This window comes from Haliaeetus albicilla, chromosome 8 (assembly GCF_947461875.1).
Source record: "Haliaeetus albicilla chromosome 8, bHalAlb1.1, whole genome shotgun sequence".
NCBI classification, from domain to species: Eukaryota; Metazoa; Chordata; class Aves; order Accipitriformes; family Accipitridae; genus Haliaeetus; species Haliaeetus albicilla.
This window is the reverse complement of record NC_091490.1, coordinates 38,089,384-38,112,338: the sequence shown is the minus strand read 5'-3', so window position 1 is coordinate 38,112,338 and position 22,955 is coordinate 38,089,384. Positions and strand designations below refer to the sequence as shown.

The 22,955-nt window shown below is 41.8% G+C and overlaps 1 protein-coding gene across 2 annotated transcripts in view; it reads left to right on the top strand.

Moving 5' to 3' along the window:
* The window catches only part of ATF6 (activating transcription factor 6), an 83,024-nt gene that overhangs the window by 39,030 nt on the left and 21,039 nt on the right, over positions 1-22,955 (top strand). The window lies entirely within an intron of this gene.

Here is a 22,955-nt window from a genome sequence, read left to right as displayed (position 1 = left end):
AAGAAGCAGAGGTCTATGTGTGTGCTTCAGAGGGGCAGCATCCAGACAAGCAGGCTGGGCAAAGAAGGAAGAGAAGGAGCCAGGCAATGAGACACCTTGGATGTGTAGTGAGTGGAAGCCAAAGAGGGGCAGCCAGCAAGTACCAGCTGCAGTGTGGCCTCCTCCGGACAGCAGCTGCTTGGCTCAGCCAGATGCAAACAGTGGTTAGGAGGGACCAGAACAAGAATGCAAAACGCGTTTCTGAGAAGGGAGGTAATGCCTGTCACATCAAGTGGGGTTTTGTTTCCTTTGGAAATGTCTGTTCTGTTCCTAGCTCTCTGAGACATTTTGGAAGCAAAGTCTTAGTCACTCTGATTTTTATCTCCTTGGATCCCTTCAAACCTCACTGTCCTCCGAATGAAATTGCAAATGAATGTGGTGTTGAGGACAGATGTATAAGCAGAGACAGAAGAGTCACTTGAATATGTCTGGCATGGAGTACAAGATACTCTTGAATTCTGTGTGTGTATTCTTGATTTGTTTGTCTTCTGTATGGTTGCTGGAACTTCATGAATCGTATTAATGCCGTCACTGAACTTCTTTCAGCCTTATATGTCCCAGGCCTAACTAATACTTTGTTATTTTTAAACTAGTAGTTGGAAGGACAACATACACTGTAGATAATTATAGTGAAAATAAAACATACTGCAAAAAATGTCTCCAAAACCCAAACTGGTTGCAGACAGACGTGACCAGTAATAGTATACATGTATTTAAAATGTGCTGCATGCTTGACAGACAAAGAGTTGTGGGCAAGAAATAGAGGAAGATTGTTGGTTTTGGAGAGCCTCTTAAAAGACCCACTGCTTATGAAATTGGTGTGGACATAGGCTAGAGAAGTATAATTGGGAAGTGTGGGAGGAAGATGTGAGTATAAAGTGGGAATTGTCTCAGTAAAGGAAGTGACAGCAGTATCTCACTCATTAAGAATAGAGAACAGATAATTGCTGACAACAAAATGAGCAGGAACACAAGTTTATCCACAAACAAGTAATGTGCATTCAAGTAGAGCAGACAGTGGAAATGCAGCTCTGAAGCAGTTCCTTTCCTTCAGGAAATAACCCAAGTTTAGTAATGCATTAATAATACTTTAATAATGCCAGATAATAATGTTTTTTCTTTAGTGATAGCATGGTATTCATGGAAGAAAATTTGGCTCAGGTTATTCTGAACAGTTCCCAGAAGGGAATGATGGGCTCTTGCTTATGATCTGTAGCAGTATTTAATTATGGAATCGATTCTGACCGAGCGCTGACTGCATAAAGACATAAATGATGCCTTCAACTCTGGAGCTGCAGTAGCCAGTAAGGCATTGACTTGTGTTTGGTGGGAATGAGCTTCTGCATGAAAAAATGACCTTGATATTTCATTTGCCTTGAATGATAGTATACGCATATACGCAGAGAGTATGGATGATAGTACACTTTGAAATAACCATGCCTATTTTCTTAGTTGGACTTAACACTTTCACAGCTTCAGACTACTGATTTTTTTCTGTTCATTTTCAGTTTTTGTATCTGACAGCCCTAGAGAGAGTCTTTATAAAAGTAAAAATGTGCAGAATTGAGATGTTCTTGGTTTCATTAGGTAGTGTTTGTGTTCACAGTAGAAATCCTGCCTTTTAGCTAGTGTTAATCATTATAATATTACATTTGAGAGCCTTATTTAAAATCTTAGGCATGCTTTTAGAGTTAATTCTGGTCAGATTAAGTTATTTACTTCCAGTTTGAATTAATCCTTTTGCCAGATTTTTAGCTGGACAGCACACAAAACTTATTTTATGAAGTAAGAGCCCAGGTGCTATTATGAGTGTGTGCAGATTATCATCACCTCCCACTGGACCAAACAGAACACTTCTGGCTTCCAGGTTTTATTTTTAAATCACTTACACTCCTAGGACAAGAAGTGTGATAAAATTAACTGTACATTTTTTATCTTTAAACTGGCTTTGAAACTTGTAACTGGCTTTAAAACTGTTTGAGAGTGGAACATAAAACTTATTTTCTACTTCTGGGACTCATGGTTGCTTGTGGTTTATCTACCAGGTTTGCTAATGGAAAGGCAGCGTAGTAGCTGCAGAAATTCACTTGCTTCTCATAAAGGGCAAAGAAATGTTAGGAGACTCTTTGGCACCTAAATCTCCTCTCTAGGAATCCTAGAAAGCAGTAGGGCCTTTTCCTCAGAATGCAGTCTTTTCTTCACTGTGTTTTATCACAGTATTGGGATGGGTCTGTGCAGAAGTGTATGCTTTATGGCTAAACGCTCTTTCAGGGAGTCCTATATAGGGGTGTTCTACCTGTGTCCCTAGCAGCATCTCACTACTTAATTCTTTTAAAATATACTTCCATACCAGCTCCTGGTAGGGTGGACTTTTTTTCTGATAGTTAAAGTGGAGGGATGGGTCTGAGAATGAGATCATTTTGCTTCATGCCTGGTATGGCCTGCTCCTCACCGTGTAGTTGGATAAACTCCAGTTTTGCCACCATAGTTGATGGAAACTGTCCGGCTTTGGATCAGCGATTAAGAATTTGGAATATCTTGGGCTAAGCTCAGAGATCTTTCATGCTGGAAACCGCTGCTCAGGAAATCCTCTTTGTGTTTTGATCGCAAACGCTAAAATGTGCCTGTGAATAATTCTGGCACTAGAAAATACTTCTCATCAAGAGAAGGCAAAGCTGTGCGGGAGGGGCACGTGAACAATTTGAACAGCATGTGCACCACGAGAGTCCGAGGCAGAAGTGGCCTATCTGTTAAATCCCATGGGCCACTGCCCTCGGAGTTTGGTTAGCAAAGTTCCACTAAGCATTGCACTGCATAAGTGATTATTATTGTTCCTTGGTTTCGTGACTATCCAAAATAAGGTTTGAAGTGTCAGCCATCTCAAACAGAGGTGATAACCAATATGAGGAAAACAGTCTAAGCTGTGCTCAGACGGAGAGCTCGCTCTGTGCAAGGAAGGTACACAGACCTTCTTCCCTTGATCCAAGTCCAGCCAGGCTCCTGTGTTTTAAACAATACTCTCCTCTGGGACTCTAGAAGTGGACATTCCCAAGCTGTTCCTCATTGATGGTTCCTTCCCTGAAGCCTTGCCCAGTGTGGACGTTCCTGGGTTGAGTCACTTGTTAGCATCTGGGAGGCCCTTGTTTAATCTCCTTTCCAGGATACTGGCGCAGAGCTCTGCTCCTTTCTAAGAACAGTCCTGAGCACTTGGACCTGGAGTTTTTCATCAGGATCAGGAACTCACTAGGTAATCACTGGGCAGGTGACTACAGGAAAATGAGATTGAAAAGGAACTATTTTGCTGTCTCAGGTAGTCCGGGGCCAACATCTCCTTAAGGGTATCTCCTTGACATCAGGGAAATACACTGTGGGTTTCTCTTTCTCTTTGCTTTTGCTAAACCATCTGTTTGGTATTTGCTTACCAGCTGTAAGCTGTAATTCTCCAGCAGGCAACCAAGGTGCTGCATACAAACTAGGCACAAGTTTCGTAACTTCTCAAGCTCGGTTTCCAAAGTGCCAACATAGAGAAATGCGTACAAAAATGAAATGGAACATAAACATGCTGTCATTTGGAGAAAAGAGGACAGATGCAGCAGTTTTCTTGGTGTAAAATTTTGAAAAAAGCAGTTAATTGTGGCTCTAGGAGAATAAGAGAAAGTGTAAAGAACCACGTTTACACAAGGAGAAAGGAACTTTTTAGGTTCAGGCTAAACAACAAGAGGTGATACGACAAATATTAATAAAAGAGTGTTAAGCCAGCTGGGTAAACTGTTGCAATGTCATGACAAGATATTTCCATTTCAGTGTAGAGTTGGTAAGGGTCGGTTTGGTACGGCAGTCCAGGATGAGGATTTTACCAGCAACATGTGACTTGTCAAAAGGATGTAACAAATGCATGTAAAAAAGTGTGTATGTACTTCAGTCTCATTATCTTGTACAACTGTGTCTGTAAACAGGAGAGTATGGCTGCAGAGCTTGTCAGGGAGAACAGCCTGATGTCTTGTATGTTTTGAATAATTATCATTTAATTCTCTACAACGCTCCTATCCTTCCTCTGCTCTCCTGGGAGTTATAACCATCATTGTCCATTATCCCCCTGCGGATTAGGACCTCTTCACACGGATCAAAATTGACAGCCCTTATGACTTACATAGTCTCTCCAAATCTCGATAGTTGATTTAAGAATTTACCTGTTTGCTTATAAAAGTCACTTCCAGCAACTTAATTCTCATAGGAAATAGACGCCTAAGAACAAGACTGGTCTGGATTAAATGAAGGAAAATAAACCCAGAACCCTGTACCTCGGCTATGGCACCTTTTGTCCTATTCTGTTACAAATCACCTTTATCTGCTTGCAGTGCTTTTTCTTTTTGAAAAAGTCCTGACAAAGCCTTGATGCAGCTGCTTTGGCTTGTATGAAATTACAGTATTGAATCTGACCCATCAAACAATGCATTGCTTCCTTCTTGTCTGCGTTTCCCTCCCAGTAACGGCATGTGCAGTTGTTATAGGGCTGTGTGTGCTTTTGGTATGCTGAAACCAGGACATATGCTTATAAACAGATTTCTGTGTGATCAGAGAGAGAGAGGGAAATGATCTGCAGCTTGGGGACTGTCTGGAGTTCATGTTGCCTTTGTGCATGTCTGGGGTAGCTCTGCAGAGCCAGGAGAGGTTCAGAGGGCAAGAGGGAATGGAAATGAAAGGGAGCACATCCACCAGGATGAAGTAGCCTCAGGCTCTTGCTCCTCTGTATACCCTCGTGTTGAGGGCCTGATTAGGTATTTTCATTGATGAGTTGGGGTAATAGAGAGAATAGAGACTACACATATTAAATTGGTTAATGACAAGCTGAGTGGCCCTCCAGCTGTGTTGGAGGAGAGGATTAGGAGTTAGTGCCTTCAGGGAGCTCAGTACCTCTCTGATATTTTGCAGAAATTGTGGTGAGTCCAAGATGTTCAGTCTTCTTGTGTAGAATTAAAACCACTACAGTAGTAAGAAAAAGAGGAGAGGGTTCATACGGGAGCATAGTTCAGATGATTAGAAAAGTGCCCATGCAATTGATGCTATCCATATAAAATCAGTTATTTTGCCATAGTATTTGTAGCCTCAGTGTGTAAGGGTACACAGATGTATTTACTGGTCTAAAAACCTTCATGCGTCATTCTTCACATCTTTATTCTGAGATTAGAATTCCAGTAGAGCCTTTCTTTGACCTGAAAGTCCCCTGTATTTTGAAATAGTTAGAAAAGCTGGAAACTCTAGTGGCTTGGTGAAATGTTGTCAATGGAGCTTTTAATTTTTAAAACCCACATTTATGAAAACATGGCTTCTGCGGTTCTCTGATATGGTTGCATCATACTTTGCCAGGATATTGGCAGAAAATGTTGAAATTAGCTTGAGACGTCTTGTTTCACATGCAAAATGTACGTAATTAGAATACTTGAAGGCAAAAGCATTTATTGTAGTCCTAGATGTTTAAGTTAGTGGCACATGTCGAGTGAGATAAAGGCAGAGAACTGCACCCATTCATTTCTGTTTGGTATCACTGGCACCATCTCCCTGTACACCAGAGTTTCTAAATAAACCTTAATGGAAGGGGTTTTGTAAAAATCCACTACCAGTCTTGTGCATATTGTAATTTTGTTTTTCACTTGCTAACAATTGCACTCAAACTAGGGATGTTCACATAATCATAGGAGTGTTTGCTGGAGGGACCTCTGCAGGTCTCTAGTCCGAAGCAGGACTATTGTCAGCGCTAGATCAGATCAGCTGTGGCTTGGTTTAGCCGAGTCTTGGGACCTTCCAAGGATAGGGAGATCCTCAACCTTTGTGGTGACCCATAGCGGGGCTGCACTGCCTGGCAGGGGAAGAATCTGAATGTCCCAAACCACCACACGTGGCTGTGGCACCTTGGTGTGTCTTCTGGCACTACAGAGTTTACTCTGTTGTCTCTGTAACTCCCTTTGGGTAGTTGTAGGTTGCTCCTAGATTGGCCCCCTTGTCTCCTCTTCAGCAGACTGAACCAGCCCAGCTCCCTTCATCTCTCTTCACAGACCGTGTGTCCCAGGCCCTGACCATCTCGATAGCCTCTGCTGGCCCCTCTCCAGTTTCCCCACATCCATCTTTGCCTGGGACAGGAGAAGGGGACCCAAAACTTTATGTGGTATTCCAGCTATGGTCTCGCCAATGCTGAACAGAAGGTGACAAAACTTCCCTCAATGCGCTGGCCACACTCCCCAAATTTGGCTTAGGTTTGCTTCATTTGCAGTGTTCCTCTAATACTTCTGTTTTTCTTCTTTAGCTTCTTTGCATCTGGGTTTTTTCTTAAATCATTTCACAGACTGCTGTTGCTGCTTTATGGACTACCAGGCACCACAAATTCTCAAGCACTGCGCGAGGCTCCTTCTCCACTTAATGGAGGCAGAAAAGCTCCTCTCAATTTTTTCCCACCTATCCCAAACACCTACCACAGCATGGACTGAATTTCCTTCCGGAGGTGCCTCTCTCCTTCTGTAGATCTTAAAGGGAACCTAGACAACTCTGTCAGACAGCTAAAGCTGGAAAAAATTAATCTCACCCAAAGTGGGGAGATGAAAGGCTTCTATTTGCTCGAGCCATTATGTTTTAAATGTGGTTGAGAGTTGGCAAGTACTGATAGAAGAAAACATATTGCTCTCCAGGAAGAGAGACAGGCCCAGCCTGAAAGCTATAGCCTGATGTGTCTTTTGAGTAGCATGCAAGCAAGCATCTCTACATTTTTATCTTCCCGAAGCTGACCTTTCACTCTCTTTAATCTAATCTGGTGCCTGTGATCTTGCTAATTCAATTCCTGTGGCAGACAGGCAGTTACTCACACGCGCAGTCACAAGATGGACAAGGAGTATGGTGTTCCTGCACCAGTTTACACCCATTTATCCTTTATCAGTCAGGCTTCAGACCAGAATCCAAGTAAACTATTGTCAAAAGAGAAAGCTTTTTCTAAGGAAACTGCTGTTTTGGTCATGAAAAATGCGTAGTGCTTTGCCTCCATCACAGTTCTGTAAGTTTTGATGGTTTGTATGACTTCCCACAGCACTGTAGTAAAAAAAAAATAAAAAAAATGCTGTGCTCTCACACTGTTCAGAATTGGATGATTTCTTCTCTTCCCTAGCTACATGAGCAGCTTCCAGGATTTTTTTAGCATAAAGACCAATGAGCCAATTAAACAGTTTACCAGAAAGGAGAGTTCCTGTTGTCAATGTTTCCTGGGTTGTGCATGCTCTTGTCAGATCCATCCTTGAGCCATTTTATTGTGTTGGCAGAACAGCCTGGAGAGTTCAGGGAACTTGCAGAAGAGTCTGACAATTGCCAGAGGTTGGCAGGGAAGGTGTGAGGGCTGAGGAAGGGAGAAGGAACCCTCCTGTTTCTGGTGGCCATGGGGGTCAGATTGCTCAGCCACCTGTAGGATATGCCCAGCAATTCTGAAGTGCACTTTTGTAAGGTAGGTTGGGGGTGATTAAGGAAGAATCCTCAGCATCAGGCATCCAAGATCCTTTTTGCCACCAAGTGTGAGTTAATCATATAACTTATTTATGCCTTTTAAGACTATTTTCCATCAGGTTGTTTTCTTGTTTAGGTTTGAGGTTTTCTTTTTTGGGGAAAAAACATTAAATGTTTATAGACTTTTTTCCCCTTATAAAATGAAGTCTTTCTAGAACTGATTTACGTCTTCCTCAGCAACACTAGAAATTCAAACAGAGCAGGCACTTGGCAGCAAAACTGGACTCAGAACTGAGATTGAGAAGTGAAACTTAGCTACAAATATGAAGAGAAGGAAGCTCGTCAGGCTGGGGTAAATATGAGTTATGCAAACCAACAGGCAAAAAAAATGAAAGGAAACTTCATCTTCATACTCTCTTGTTTTAACTGAGATTATTAGTAACAGAAGTGACAACTTCTTTAACATTATTATATTGAATCTCTCTTTAATTAGAAGAAACTATGAATAGTTGATGAATCCTTAGCGATACAGATGTCCTGGGATCTGCAGAATGAGAAACATCTTTCCAACAAGCATCTGTAATGCAATACACATTGCAGAAATTAAAACGCTGCCGTCAAATTTGGATTCAGCCCACTGCATCTTGATATTAAAACCTTGTTGTCTCTGAACCGACATTTTGGGAAAAACAAAAGGCGGCTTGGATTTGGAGCACCAGCCCTGGCCTGAGTGTGCCAGACCACCATCCAGCCATCGGCGGCCTAGGAACTTTGCCTGTCCCTGCTGCCAAGACGTACAGAGACCCACCCAAGTCTGAGCTGAAGTCATTGCAGAGCTCTGGGTAAATCTAGGGGATTCAGGCAAAAACGCAGTCTCGCTGCTGACCGAGTGTTTCTTTCCTTGTTATCTGATTGTGTTTCTGTATCTCTCATGTTGCTTTATTCTTGTGGCTTTGACAGTGGCAATTGCATTGTGGGAAATTATATTTATATAAAGGCATGCTTTTATTCAACTTTGGCAGAATGTGGAAGGAGGGGTGAACCATTTTCTGTAGTGAAATCAGAGGAGGGAAAATGATGGATCAGCAGAGAAGGAAGAGCACCCATTTCTTTAGGTTCCTTACAGAGACGCTCCTAAAGCCACTTTACCCAGCAGGTACTGACAACGCAAACGAGACCTAAATTTTTAAAACCAAGTCAAAGGCAGTTTACTGAAAGTACTGCCTGTATTTATAAAACACCTTTCTGCCTGTGACCTAAAGCATCATTTCTTGCCACTGCTGGGAGGTGGTACCTCCATGTCAGTGAAGATAAATTACCCTTGGAGAGGTTAAGAGGTATATTCAGATACCTTGAGAATATAAGGCTAAAGGATGGGGGGCAGGAGGAGATCCCCAAAGGCTTAACTTCTGGTCAGTTGCTTTTTTCAGAAAGTTGAGGGATAACAAATATTTCTAACAGAGACTTTCCAGTCCTTCTGATGTATGTCTGTGTAGCTGATTCAACTTCCACAATTAGGAAAGACTTGTTGCTAATTTCCTGTACATCTACTGCGCTCTCAGAAGCAGCATCTCTCTGGCTGCAGATCAGAATCAGGCTCCCACTGTCTGCTCTTGGGCAGTCAAAGGCAAACAGCGGCAAGTTGCGGCTGTCCCAGCAGGAGAATAGAGAGGAGCGCCCTCTGCTACTGAGCTTTGGCTTTCACTGATTTTGGCCTAGAATTGAATTCAGACTGTTACTTTATTCTCTCCTGTCATTAGCCTTGAAAGCTATCCTGTGTTTTGCCACTCATTGCTTTCCATTTTTTTGTTTCCTCCTCCGTATGCATTATCCTTCCCAGTGAATACATTGCCAGCAAGTTAGCAACAATCACAGATTGGCGGATAGATCAGGAAAGGGAGAAGGTCACAAGTGATTGTAAGATGTAAGTTGCTGTTGGTCAAATGTCATTTTACTCTCTCAAACCGGATTTGAATCCAGTACCTGATATCCTTGGCTCCAAAGGACATTTATGTTCTTTTGGCAGACACTGAAATATGTTTTAAGATAAATCCCATGCTAGGTGTTCAGCTCAAGAATGCATCTGCTCACATTCAGTATTTGGGCTAATGAGCAGTTTGGTCCTTTTGTACAGTATGACAGACCAGGCGCGTACTTTCTAGAATAATTAGCGGCTTGTGTAAAATGGAGTTTTGCAGGCTGGCAGTATTTTTATCCAAAACTTTAAATGTATATTCTGCTGTGCGCTAGTGATAAATATAATTGTTTTTTCATGGGAACATCTTTTGGATTAATTTTATAAAAGTTGTCCTTCAGACTGAATCCTGCATCTGTGTTCAAATTCTGGCTGTTTGGCTCTTTGGCTGAGCTGTCCAAGATGATGAGTCTGCTGCAGTGACAACTGCAGGCGATCTACCTCTTGCCTTGCAGCTATCTTACATAGTGTGGAGATTCTTTGGGAGATTTAAATAAATTATTTCTGTTGCTGCAGAAGGCAAGACAACAGTAATTTCAAACCAGGGCTGGATCTTGTACCATATATGTTGTAGGATTGAACACACTGTGATCAAATTAATTGCCTTGATTTAAAAAAGGTTGAAGTCTGAACTCTACTTGACAGTTATTTCTGGTTAGGATTTTAAAGTTCTCTTGCGTTCCTGACTACCTGCATGTGTGGGCATTTTTGCTCTGTAAGAAAAGAAATTGTTTTGTCAGAAGAGTGTTCAGTCACAGACTGTGTGGCCTTTGGTGGACTTCTGTAGCTATTTCTAAACATTTCTCATGTGTATGTAGCCCTGATTGCTGTCAATGTCTTTCTCATACCGTCTTTTCATGACTGGCCTGTAAGTTAGTAAGACAGGGAAAGGGCAAGGTAGAAGCATAATCTTGACAGACTTTTCCAAATTTGAGACAAGGTCCTCATGTATTTTAGAAACGCTGGTTAGAAGAGCCCTCCAGTCCAGCCTCCTGTGTGAAGGAAGGCTTTTGCCAACACTGCGTGAGGTTGGCCGTGGCATTGTCAAGTGGGCTCTGAAGACCTCTAAGGATGGAGATCTCACCACAGAATGAGATCAAAGTGTTCTAGTACTTCACTGTCCTTTGAACTCAGTCAGAAGAGAAGGCAGAGGACAGCTGTATTAGCAAATGGATTTTGAACCGCAGTGTTATGTTGATCCAGCATTTGGAGAAACCCTGACATAAATTTCTTTTTACCCATCCAGCTTCTGTTTCATGGGGAATCTGATCTAGAAAGAAATCAGGATTTACAGTCTAGTGCATCTCATGATACTGGATCCAAGGAGCGTGCCCATGAAACCACATCATTTTTGTCCATTGTGCATTATGCTCTCTGCTAATGTGGCACAGCTGCAAAGGCAGAACACTGGAAAAAAAGGTGTTTGTTGGTTATAACATTCCCCACTCCACTTGTGTTGTGTGCGCTCTTTTGGGGCAGAGTCTCCAGCTGGGCAGTAATTCTGGGAATCCAGAATTTGTCTTATGTAGAAGACCTGAGGTCTTGCAAGCAAATATAGAAACTTTGGGTTAACGTTTTGTCAGAGAAGCAAAGAATCTGGATTATATCCTTTTTGGTTTTACTGGACCTTATTCACATGCCCTACCTAAATTACATGTTTTTGCAATTACAGATTGCAGTTGCAAAACTAATAGCCTGCAGATGCTATGCAAAAGCAGAGCTCTGCTGCAGTGAATTAGAGAAGAAGGGGAATTTCTTTTTATGGGTAGTAGTAATAAAACAATTAATTCCTTTTTGGTCTTACAACTTTGTAAAATCTACAAAGATAATTGACAGACTCAACTGGGAGTTACAGATGAACTGCATTTCTGTGCTTATGTAGCCCATGGGAAGGATGGAAAATGGCAGAGAAACATAATTTTCAAATAATTTGGAGCAAACTTTTTTAAATTTTATGATGCTAGTTTGATTGAGAGAGCCTTTAGAAGAAAATCTGATCCTTGTCAAACATAATAGGAGGAACTTTTCCACCAGTACAAGCTGGGATTTTTTTTTTGTCTTCACAGAAGCCCAGAACTGAGTCAACTATTCATATAGACATAACTTTTCCAGCTTATCTTGAAACTCAACTAATTTCCAAAATAACACGCGCACAAATTATCAAAGCATTTTCAAGTCCTTAAAAACCTTTCTATATGATTTTAACCAAAACTGTTTACTTAAACATAGAATTCTGTTCTTCACATCCTCTTACTTTGCGTTTAGGAATTTTTTTTTAATCTGCTGCCAAACCAAAATTACATCATAGCAAATGCATGCATTGTTCTTTACTTTCGAGCCTTGCAAAGCAGTTCCGCAGACAAGTTTAATTGGCTGGATTTCTGTCCAGTCTCTGTCCTGTGCGCTCCTTGTTCACATGGCCTTTCTTTTTCTTTCCTATACAAAGGAAAAAAGACAAAACTACAAGGAAGAGTACATTTATGACAGAAATAAAGTCCAAATGGGGTGCCTTCACCTCACTCACCATTGCAATCGGATTGGCTTTGCTGTGCCTCATGGTGTGCCTAATTAACATACGTACACACAAGCTTCTGCTAACTGTGATTTCCTGGAGTATTCCCCCTATTCACAGGGGAAGGCTGATGGTATTTCATGCCTCTTATTTAGGATGTGTTACAACTCAAAAGTGAGATTCAGAAAGCTTGGATGGAAGTGAGCCAAGTTCATCTTGGGTAATTCCAGATTGAGGGATTTGCAGAGGAACAGGGAGCTTGAGAATAGCCAGTCATTTTGCAGCTAGTGTCACTTTGTTAACAGGATGAAGATAGATGTTTCAATAGGATGGAAGGTTAGTGGGCCTGTCTTCTGGAAGTGTGTTTATATTCTGATTCCTGAAGGGAGACAGAATTCCTTCTCTGAGGCCACTGGGTAGATTCTACTGTTTGACTAATAGATACCTAATTACCACTGTATTTCACTGTTATCTTAAGACATAATTCCTCCCCTTTGGCCTTGGAAGTTTAATAAAGGGATTGTAAACCATGAAAATAGAAAAACTGAATAGTATATCAATTTCTTCCACCTTTATATGACATGTGCTTTACAGCTGCCTTTGGTGCATCTAAGTAATACTTTGCATTATAGTCTGTTGTGTATTAGAAAGTTGTTGTGTTGGTCTTCTCCAACCTTGATGGAGTAGTGACTCCATCTCTTGCATTTTTATTCCTGCTTTCTCAGTTGTAACCTTGATCTTCTACCTAGAGGGAGCTGAGTAGGATACCAAATGAAAGAAAGGGCAGCACATTAAGCTAGAAGGACGCGGGTTCAAACCAAGGGAAAGAAGCGATTCGTACAGTAGAAGTAGACTTGTGGTACTTCTTGCCAAAATGCCTTATAGATGCTGTAAGTTTACATGTGTTCAGGGAAGGACTGGGAAAGTTCGTGGAAGAGAAATCTATTAATAGCTACTAAATATATAGAAGTCACATCTTTGTTACAAAAATCTCTAAAACAGTTAACTGAAAGTGGTTGGTGGCTGGAAGACAGGTAGGGGGAAGTGTTTATCTGTACACGCTGCTTGTTTTCATCTTAGCAAGATGAGTTGGCTGTCCTTGGAGTCAGAGGAGGACAGCATCAGCTCTTGGACAGCAGCAGGAATGCCCAGTCCCGGACAGACAGGAAGAGGAAATCAGGAACAGCTTCAGCAGCAGGAAAGTTTAACTTGTCTCAATTCATTGTGAAACTGGGGCCTCTGCTTTTACACCTGGAGATATTTTTGTGGTGGGTTCACCCTGGCTGGATGCCAGGTACCCACCAAAGCCGTTCTATTGCTCCCCCCTCCTCAGCTGGACAGGGGAGAGAAAATATAACAAAGGGCTCGCGGGTCACGATAAGGACAGGAGAGAACACTCACCAGTTACCATCACGGGCAAGACAGACTCAGCTTGGAGAAAATTAACTCAATTTATTACCAATCAACCAGAGTAGGGTAATGAGAAATAAAAACAAATCTCAAAACACCTCCCCTCCACCACTCCCTTATTCCCGGGCACAACTTCACTCCTGGATTCTCTACCTATCCCCCCAGCGGCACAGGGGGATGGGGAATGGGGTTTGCGGTCAGTTCATCACACGTTATTTCTGCCGCTTCATCCTCCTCAGGGGCAGGACTCATCACACTCTTCCCCTGCTCCAGTGTGGGCTTCCCACGGGGTCACAGCCTCCTTCGGGCACCCACCTGCTCCAGTGTGGGGTCCTCCCCGGGCTGCAGGTGGAGATCTGCTCCCCCGTGGACCTCCCTGGGCTGCAAGGGGACAACCTGCCTCACCATGGTCTTCACCACGGGCTGCAGGGGAATCTCTGCTCCAGCGCCTGGAGCATCTCCTCCCCCTCCTTCTTCACTGACCTGGGGGTCTGCAGGGCTGGTTCTCTCACAGGTTCTCACTCCTCTCTCCGGCTGCCGTTTCTGTCTGTCCCAGCAACTTTTTTTTCCTTCTTAAATATGTTATCACAGAGGCGCTACCACTATCGCTGATGGGCTCGGCCTTGGCCAGCGGCGGGTCCATCTTAGAGCCGGCTGGTGTTGGCTCTGTCAGACACAGGGGAAGCTTCCAGCAGCTTCTCACAGAAGCCACCCCTGTAACTGCTCCCCCTCCCCCCAAAACCTTGCCACACAAAGCCAATACAATTTTTTTTATTTTAAAATAGAATCATATGGTGACTGCTGTTGTGTCTTGGATCTTTTGGGAGTCAAGAGCTACTGGAGAGATGATCTGAATAAATGTCTAAGCCTGAGACACTTCTAGTCCATTTAAAAATCTAAACTAAGTCACTTTAATTTGGCCTCTGTTTTTTAGGTTCCTTTTGGTCTTTAAGGCAATGTAACATAAATTCAATCCAAAAGGAGAAGGGACAAAAAGTAGTTCTTGCTTTACTGATGTTTGCTGTCTCTGTGAACTGCAGAGGACACGGTTCACAGCAGGTCACCATATCCTTAGTAGTGTCCATAACCTTTTTAGTTCTTAATCCAGAAGAGGTCCTTTGCTACCGGTTCTCCTTCACACTGAGAAAACACGGTGCTGACCTCCAAAGCTGAGCCCTGCTCATAGACAAGCAGCAGTGCTGCCATTGAAGGGAAGGGAGGAAATCCTCCAAAGGAGGCTTGTGACAGAGTGAATTTTCCATTCCTCTGAGGTCTCTGGGATTTTCACAAGGCACTCTGACTCACAGCGAGGTGCTTTCCAGTTAGTTTAGTTTTGGAGCCCAGGCCATATCACATCTGGCAGTAGCACAGTTGACAATAAAAGGCACTAAAGACTTCTTCATTAAAAGGTCTCTCATGTGGGAACTAAACTGGATAGCAACTCCCTCTTCTGCAGGGACAGTGACCAGAAAGTGTTCCAGAATGCAGTTAGGTGTGATTTGTAAAAATTTGTCTGGGAATGTCAGAAAGGTGTAATCTTATGCTACAGGACATTTTATTGACTGTGGGATTGAGCTATTTCTGGTAAAATGCTTAAATAAAAAGCATATCTCATCTCTTCATTGTTGTGTGCAAAGTATAGGCAGTAAAAACCACCTGTGCACAGAAACACTGGGTTTGCAACAGCATCAGTGTGCATAGGAGCACTTCTGGCAAAAATAAAAGCAGAAAAAGAAGTTCTGTTCCCACCACTTCTGGGTGCTTTCCTGTTATGGGACAGTCTCCCCTCCCCCCTCAAAAAAGGCTTAAAACTTAGAAAAGTAATTAAATTTTATGATTAGGCGTTGGCAGTTGAATTCTCAATTACAAACTCTCTTCTTTAAGTATGCTGCAAAATCAAGCTGTGTTAATATATGCTAGCTAATGTCAAGTTTAATATATGCAGAACTGGTACTCTTTCAAATTAAGTTAAATGGTTATTGTTAAACCCAAAGTAGTAAAGCTACTGGGGCCTCCCAGGGTGGGCTGTCAAGAGCCGGTGCAGAGAGTCTGAGACCTTGTGAATTTTTATTGTGGGTTTTCTGTGGATTCCTTGCAGTCATTATCCCATCTTTCACTCACTCCCATACTCATCTTTGCATGTCATGGCTTCCCTGTAAGGATCCATGACAGGCTGAGTAAATCCTCTTGTATTTATAAGGTCTACCTTTAAAAAGAAAAAAAAAAAAAAAAGAAGAAAAAAAAGTCACATCAACTTTAAAAACAAGGCAGCTTTACAGTTCATGGTATAATGAGCGAGTATTGTGGCTATGAGTCACAGGTTGCGTAGAGGTTTTAACTGGTTTCCTCTCTTTTTTTCTGCTCTTAAAACCATCCCCTGCTTTTCAGATATAAGAGACAGACTGAAATGGTAGGATAGTGGAAGTTTCAGAGGCACCCTCCCCTCTACAGTCACTGCCCTGTTTAACGTCCACTGACAGCGAAAGCAGTGTTGTGGGAACTTCTGGCATTTTCAGATGGACCAGTGCTGTATCCAGTGTGGTGTATCCTCAGGACACCATATGGTTGCCATCACCCAACCAACTCAACAGTGAAATTATACAGCCATTTCCTCTACAAATTTGTAAACTTTCATACACGTCCTTTTCGAACTGACAGAGGAAACCAGAAACAGATATCCCAAGACCTGATTCTCATTTACACCATGATCTGTGCTATGTGCTTTGCAGTGTCGGGAACTGCTGGTGTAAATGAGAATCAGCCCCTAGGCCATGAGTGCATTGCAGGAAGTTCTCCTCCCTGGAGAGCAGCCTCCTTTTGTGTCCAGAGAGCTGCTGAAGTTCTGCCCTGGGTGTCCAGAGAATGAATTTCCAGCTTCACAGGTACTGTTTCCCGGTTAGGAGTCGCATGCCAAAGGCTGCAATGCTGCTAAGTGCGGGTTCGGTGGCCTGTGTAGGAGATCAGGACAGATACATCACATCTCTGGCAACAGCCAGACAGCCTGAAACAATTATTTTGAAATTTTCAAAAAGTGTGAAATCCGTGGTTTATTGAAGAAAAGCTGGCTCATTGGCTCTGTCAGCTCTGGGTTTCAGAAAGTCCAGCTCCTCAGAGGACTTGTACAGGGCAGTCTCTGAAGTTGCATGCAGCTTTTTGGGCCTATGAAAGCACATTTTTGTTTCACACTCTTTGTATGGCCAAAAGCATACCTCTAAAGAAGGTCCAATGTCATCTCATTGACCTGAAACCCCTGAAGATATTTAGAAAAAATAGGTCTGAAAGATAATACATAGATTTGATGCGCAATTTTTTTATGGTCAAAACCCCACTTGTTTTCTATCTGCTTCATCCTAGGATCACTAGGTGTGGTTGGATAGTTAATAGATAAGCTTTTAAGCTGTCAGGACATGCTGAACACTACCAAAAGTAGTGCTGTTAAAGAAAAATGGTACCCCCGGCAGCTTTGGGAAGTTGCCAGCACTTCAGTGGGATGTGGGAAGCTCCTCAGCCTGTATTGGCAGTGGTTGTAATGTGGTCCTAGAATCACAGCGTGAAGATTCAGGCTGGAAGAGATTGAGGCACGATTCCCTGGGAGACCTCTTAGTCATAAACAGAGATTAAAAAATGCCCAGCTACAGTGGTTGTTTACTGTAAGAAGTCTTCTGAAGCTGCCTGGACAGAGTACCCTTTGGCGTGCTGAGGCGCCTGGCTCTATTTGCCCGCTCTGCTCTGGCAACTGTCTTTGTTAGTTGCAATATTCTAGCACGTAGCTGGTCTCCAAGGCAATGGTAAAGATCAAGTGTCCTCATCAAGGCAAATTACGAAAACAGCAAATTAAGGTTTTCCTTTGGTATTTTAATCCAGTGTCCTTGGAGCTTTTATTCCTGTAAAGTAACAAATGGCACTTGTTTTTGAAAAGATTATCCTTAGTTTGTCAGAGATGGATCTCCTAATGAAGAGCGGGACTCATTCAGACATCTTGACGAAGTCTTTGTGAGAAGTGAGATAGGGCCTGTCTTGCAGGAGTGGAGTCATGGCTCCCACGTGGATCACATCTGTACTTTGCAGGGTACATGCTCCAAATCAGTGGGAAGGGTCAGAGGCATGGCTGGCCCTTCAATAGCATGACAAACAGTGTTTACATAGGCAGATGTGCTAAATACACTGTAACAAAGCACATTTAAATCAAATTACGTTAATTATTTTCTAGTAGGTAATGCTTTTGCTCAAGACACTAGAAAAGGCTTTTGAAAAATACTTGCCCATACCTAAGCACAGCAGCTAAGAAGGTAAGAAAAATCTAGGGGAATTGATTTGACAGATAAGTAACCTCAGGGATAAGAGGAAAGACAGCTCATGCTGCGAGTGCACAGCCTTGACGGGTTTGGAAATGCATTCCTTTGTGTCTCGTGTCAGTCAGGTATCCCTCAAATGCATGCCCATCTCCTCTAAACATTCCCCGTAGCACTGGTAATAGTTTCCACCATCACAGGCATGCTCCAAGGATTAAATCCTTTGTGTTTCTTTCAAACATGCAGAAATGGAGGAGGAGCTCCACAGATTGCCTATGGCAAGGTGGCATACTGCTCCGCGGGAAAGCGTCTGGTGCTGGGCGCAGCATTGCTGATGGGGCATGCATTACAAAAGCCAAAACAAGCAACATTGCCAATTCTAATAATCTAAAAGCCAAGAGTCAGGCTTATGAAATTATGATAGTTTAAAAAAAAAAAAGATCAAAAAGACTCTGGAGTAGCATGTTTTTTCTCTCTGATGGAACTTCGTGGTATGCAGTGATGATGTCCTTTAACTATGAGAGTTACAAACAATTATTTTATTTTTTTTAAATGAAAGCTAAGATGCCTGCAAGTTTTCATGCATCTAGGTAGTAGGGACTTTCAGAAGCAAACCACATGTCATGAGACTCAGGCTGAACCTGCAGGAGCAGCCAGTTTTGGAATATTCTAGCACAGTGGAACAGCATTTCCATTGCCAGTTGACTGAGGGTTGGAGATACATGAGGCTCCAAAGCTTAATCCCTGTTAGAGCCCTGACAACACTGATCTTATGTAAGAAGCCTTAAAATCTTTATTGCAGTTCCATGTGTTGTTGAGTCCAGAAGCAGATCAGCAGGCACTGAAATAGCCAGCAGAGTAAAAAGATTCAGTGAGGAATTTCATTCTATAGGGGCACCGAATTTCTAAATGTTTACAACTCTGGTTAATTATATTCTAATTATGTAGTGCCCTGAATATTTTGTGGTGGCGAGGACTTAATAAATGTGATTATTGATCAGAAGTTTTAACAAGTAACAGCTTCAGATTTCATCCCCAGGAAAAAATGTGTTTCTGTATCCCAATTTATTAAATTGTGGCTGGATTTTTAGTATCTATATTTATCTATCTGTCCATCTCATCTGGCTTCAATATCACTGAACTGTAGAGATGATCAAAAGCAAAATGAGAACGGTAAAGCTAGGGTCTCATTTGAAATACTGTCTTTCCAGGCCGATATTTTTCCAGTCATTCTGCCAGCAGTCTCAGGTCTGCATCGTCTATTTAAATTTTCATCTCATCTAAGTGCAAATCTTGGCCCAAGCCAAGGCCATCTGTTGTTGGGTAATAGTTGTGATTTATTCTGCCTCTCGTTGACATTCATGCTCATGGGCCAGATGCTGACTTGTAAGATTTGCTTTTATTCATTCTCAGTTTTATACCATGTGTTAATATCACAAACAGCATTTTAATTTTAGATATTTTTGTCTAGTGTTTAAAATTAGGAATGAGTAATAGCATCACACACCCCTCTGGGATGCAATTCAGCATACTTCAGAACAGGACAGGACAGGAGAAGATATTTTACATGTTAGAAATACATTCAAACACTGTTTCTAAATGTCTAATTTCTTTCTAATCACTAATCCCTACACTCATTTATGTGGCATATAAAAAATTAGGTATTGCTTTCAAATAAAAGTTGTGGACTATTTGAAGACTCGAGAATGTTGTAGGTAGCTAAACTGTAGGCAAAATATTTATGATACTCTGCAGCATACCCCCTGCTACCTTCGCCTTCAATGTAGAATGAAGGTAGTTATGAAACTTTGCAAGTTAGGACTGATTGTCAGAGGGACACTCCTGCATAGAAAAGATAAAGATTATTCAGGAGATGGATACATTTCCCTAATTCCAGATTTTTAAAAATGGCTCTTTGTAGTAGAGATGGGCAGCATCCAACTTCCAGACAATCTGTGCGTCTTGCACATTAGCTCCTGATAGCAGTTTGGACTTACAGCTGACTGGCTTTTTATATGTCTGTCTTCTTCAAAGTTGGTGTTGAAACACTGAGGAGTTGTGCAGCAACTCCAAAGCACGTTTGGGTACAGAAACACGAGTGGAAATGACTTCATTGTCTCACTATCTGCTGTGGGAGCAGAAGGCTCTGGGTCTTCCCTCCCACACTCTTCAAACTGCTCCAGTAAAACAGAGGAGTAGCAGGGGAATTGATACATGAACGTCCATACCACTTTGCTGTGTAGTTTTAGGAGACGTTTCAGAGTCTGGAAACTAATGGGAAGTTAATGTCTTGGGCAGCAGAGCAGCTTCATCAAAAACAGTTCCCTATGCACCTTGTTTCGGATCCAGTGAGTTGATCTTGTCAGGTTGTGTGTGGAGGGATTACTAGTAACAGTGCACAGATAATAGGTATCAACGTTTTTATCTTATCAGTTTCTGTCTCTAACAGGATTTTGTGTGGTTGAGCAGGATGTGTTGGCCCTGCCATGGTTTGTGTAAAATAAATTCACTTCACTAGGTTAGACTGAATTATAATATTTGCATTTTGTGTATCTGTCGTCCTTCTTACGTTCCTTTGGTTTTGAATATCTGTAATTGTGGTCTAGAAAATAATGCTTCTTTTTGTTTCTCTGAGGCAGGGAAAGAAGACTGTCTGTCTTCTGTAGGAATCATTTAATACAGCTTCAGGTGTTTGGACGTTGTTTGACCAGTCTGAACTAGACCTCATTCTCATGAGAGTCACTGGAGAGCAGCAGACTTCTCTGGAGCTTCAGTCATCTGCAATGCTGTCTTAGTGTAGAGTGAAATACCTGCTGGAATTGCCCACTTCAGTTGACTGATCTAGCAGAAAATTACTTGGTGTTTTTCTTTTAAGCCAGAATTATGAGGAAGGAGAGCAGATAGTGGTGAACTGCTTGTTTGTTCTTCACAGCTCTTGAAACATCATTCACAAAAGTCTGAAATTAGTTGAGATTGAATCTGACTCCTGATATTTAAAAACAAAAGTGGCTTCTAGGTGAGGCAGAACTAAGAAAGGTGAATTTTATACCTCATTTTCAATGCAAGGTTTAGAATAAAGTATTGTTTTCCAGCACATCAGTTTGGTGAAATCTGAATCTGCCCAGCAGTATTAGTGCATAGTTTGGCTGTGTGGTAGTCATGGAAACACAATTTGTTAACTGCAGAGTCAGTCTGAGCCAAGTCTTTGAATTTAACCATGATGGAGGAGATGCAGAGCTGTAAAGGCCAAGTCTGAGGTGTTTGCACTGCCTCCATAGTTACCGTAGGACTCTTACGAGAAGTTGGTACTGCCAGCGTCTGACCTATGGACTGCAAAAAGAGTCATAGAATCATCGAAATGGGTAGAGAAAACCTCTGGTGGCCCAACTTTCTCCTTGAAGTGGAACTGTTGCCGACAATAGATAAGGGCAGCCATGTCTTTGTATAGCTGGGTCTTGGAAACTTCCAGGATCCCCTAGCTCTCTGCTGACCTGTTCCAGGATTGCACCACACTCTGGGTGAAAAACTGTTTCTGAATGTCCAACCTGAACCTCCCGTGGTGCAGCCAAGAAAGCTAATGGTATAGGAGGTACCTGAGGAATTTTCCTTATTTTGTTGCTATCCAGAAATTTGCCTTTTCTGCCATCACACTGCTGTTTATTTCTGTAGAGGTACTCCAATTGTAAAGTCTTTGTGATAGTTCTTAATACATTTTATACATACAGTAAATAAACATGCCATTATAAACAAAACTAAGCCAGGGTCAATTAATGTACCAATCTTCAGATATGTTAGCAAAAAATAGTAGTCAACTTGTAATGATTCACAGGTGATCATCTATGCAGTACTTGTGTTTTGCTAGGTAAGGATGTTGTGGACTCTGAGAAGTATCGAAAAAGAAAAAAAAACAGGATAAGCATTTTTAAGCAATGTTAAAAATAGTCATCAAATCATGACAAGGACATTGTTATAAAATATAGTTTTAATGGACGTCTTATCTTTGGCCTGTTCCTTTGGGAACACTGAATTTCAAGAACAGTTTTTCTGTAAAGTTCATTGTCTTACTGAGTGTTGTCTTAATCTCAGTGGTTCAAAAATGAAATGGGAATTACATATGTAGTCTGAGAATTATACCAGAGTGGTTTTATAATTTTGGTACCAAGATGTTTTTAATTACAGTCATTTATTGAAGTAATGTTTTCTTCTTGTGGTCGGTCATTTGGGTTTGGGAGGGATTTTTCAGTGGGAAAAAAAGAGAGTGATATTTCTGCAATGTATCTACAGAATTTCTTGATATATTTAACACCTAACTTTGCATGTAACTCAGTTCCCTGAATCTTAGACCTAACAGTGTAGTGTTTAGATATTAAAATGGGGAAAATACAGTTACCCTGACATTAAGGAGTTAACAACTGTGTCCTGAAGGAAGACTAATTCAGTCTGCCAAAAAGATAACCTTGGCCAAAAGCATGAGATGTTTGTGTGCCTGTTCTTACCCTTAAGCAGGGAGCTGAAAAGCTGCATGTAAAAGTTTCTGAGTGCTGGGTTTGTAAAATATCGTGGGAGTTTTACAAAAGGGAAGGCATGAAGTGAGATGAGAGCATCAAACTTACTTCTGCCTTTTAATCATGTGAGATAGATGCTGGGTCTTGAAAAGTGAAAGGCAGATGTTCAGATCTGGTTTTATTACAGTTTCAAAAACTTCTTAATGAGTTGGTCTTCACATGTTTGACATGGTGGCACCTGCTGGATTTCGCTCTTCTCAGAGACACTGGAGTGAATTTGGCATTGCTGGGATTGGGAGAGGGACAAACACAAGGGCTGGGAAAATAAAGCTTTCCTTTAATTCTTTGGGACCTGGAAAAGATACTTAGTGATTGGCAGGTTTTTGTTTCACTTAGAGCCTGAGTTAGAAATCTAAACTCAATTTGTCAATTGTATAAACACAGTCTTTTGTTCCTAATTACTAAGAAAGAGCAAATATACTTCCCTCACAATGCCCACTGCATACTGAGATGGTGCAGTGAAGCAATCTTCTGTCAGGGAAGCTAAGCTTTGTAAAGCATGGGAAGCTTCCCTTGCCCTTAGTAGTCCTGTGGTCTTTCTAGATCAGCATAGCACAATAATATGGGAGATGCCTGGACTGGCGCTTTATGTTCTGTTACTTCTGTTGATAAGGGAAGAACCATATGTTCCCAGGCTGCAAGTTGAGCAATTTGAGCTCAGCAACAGAAAAAAAAACCTGAAG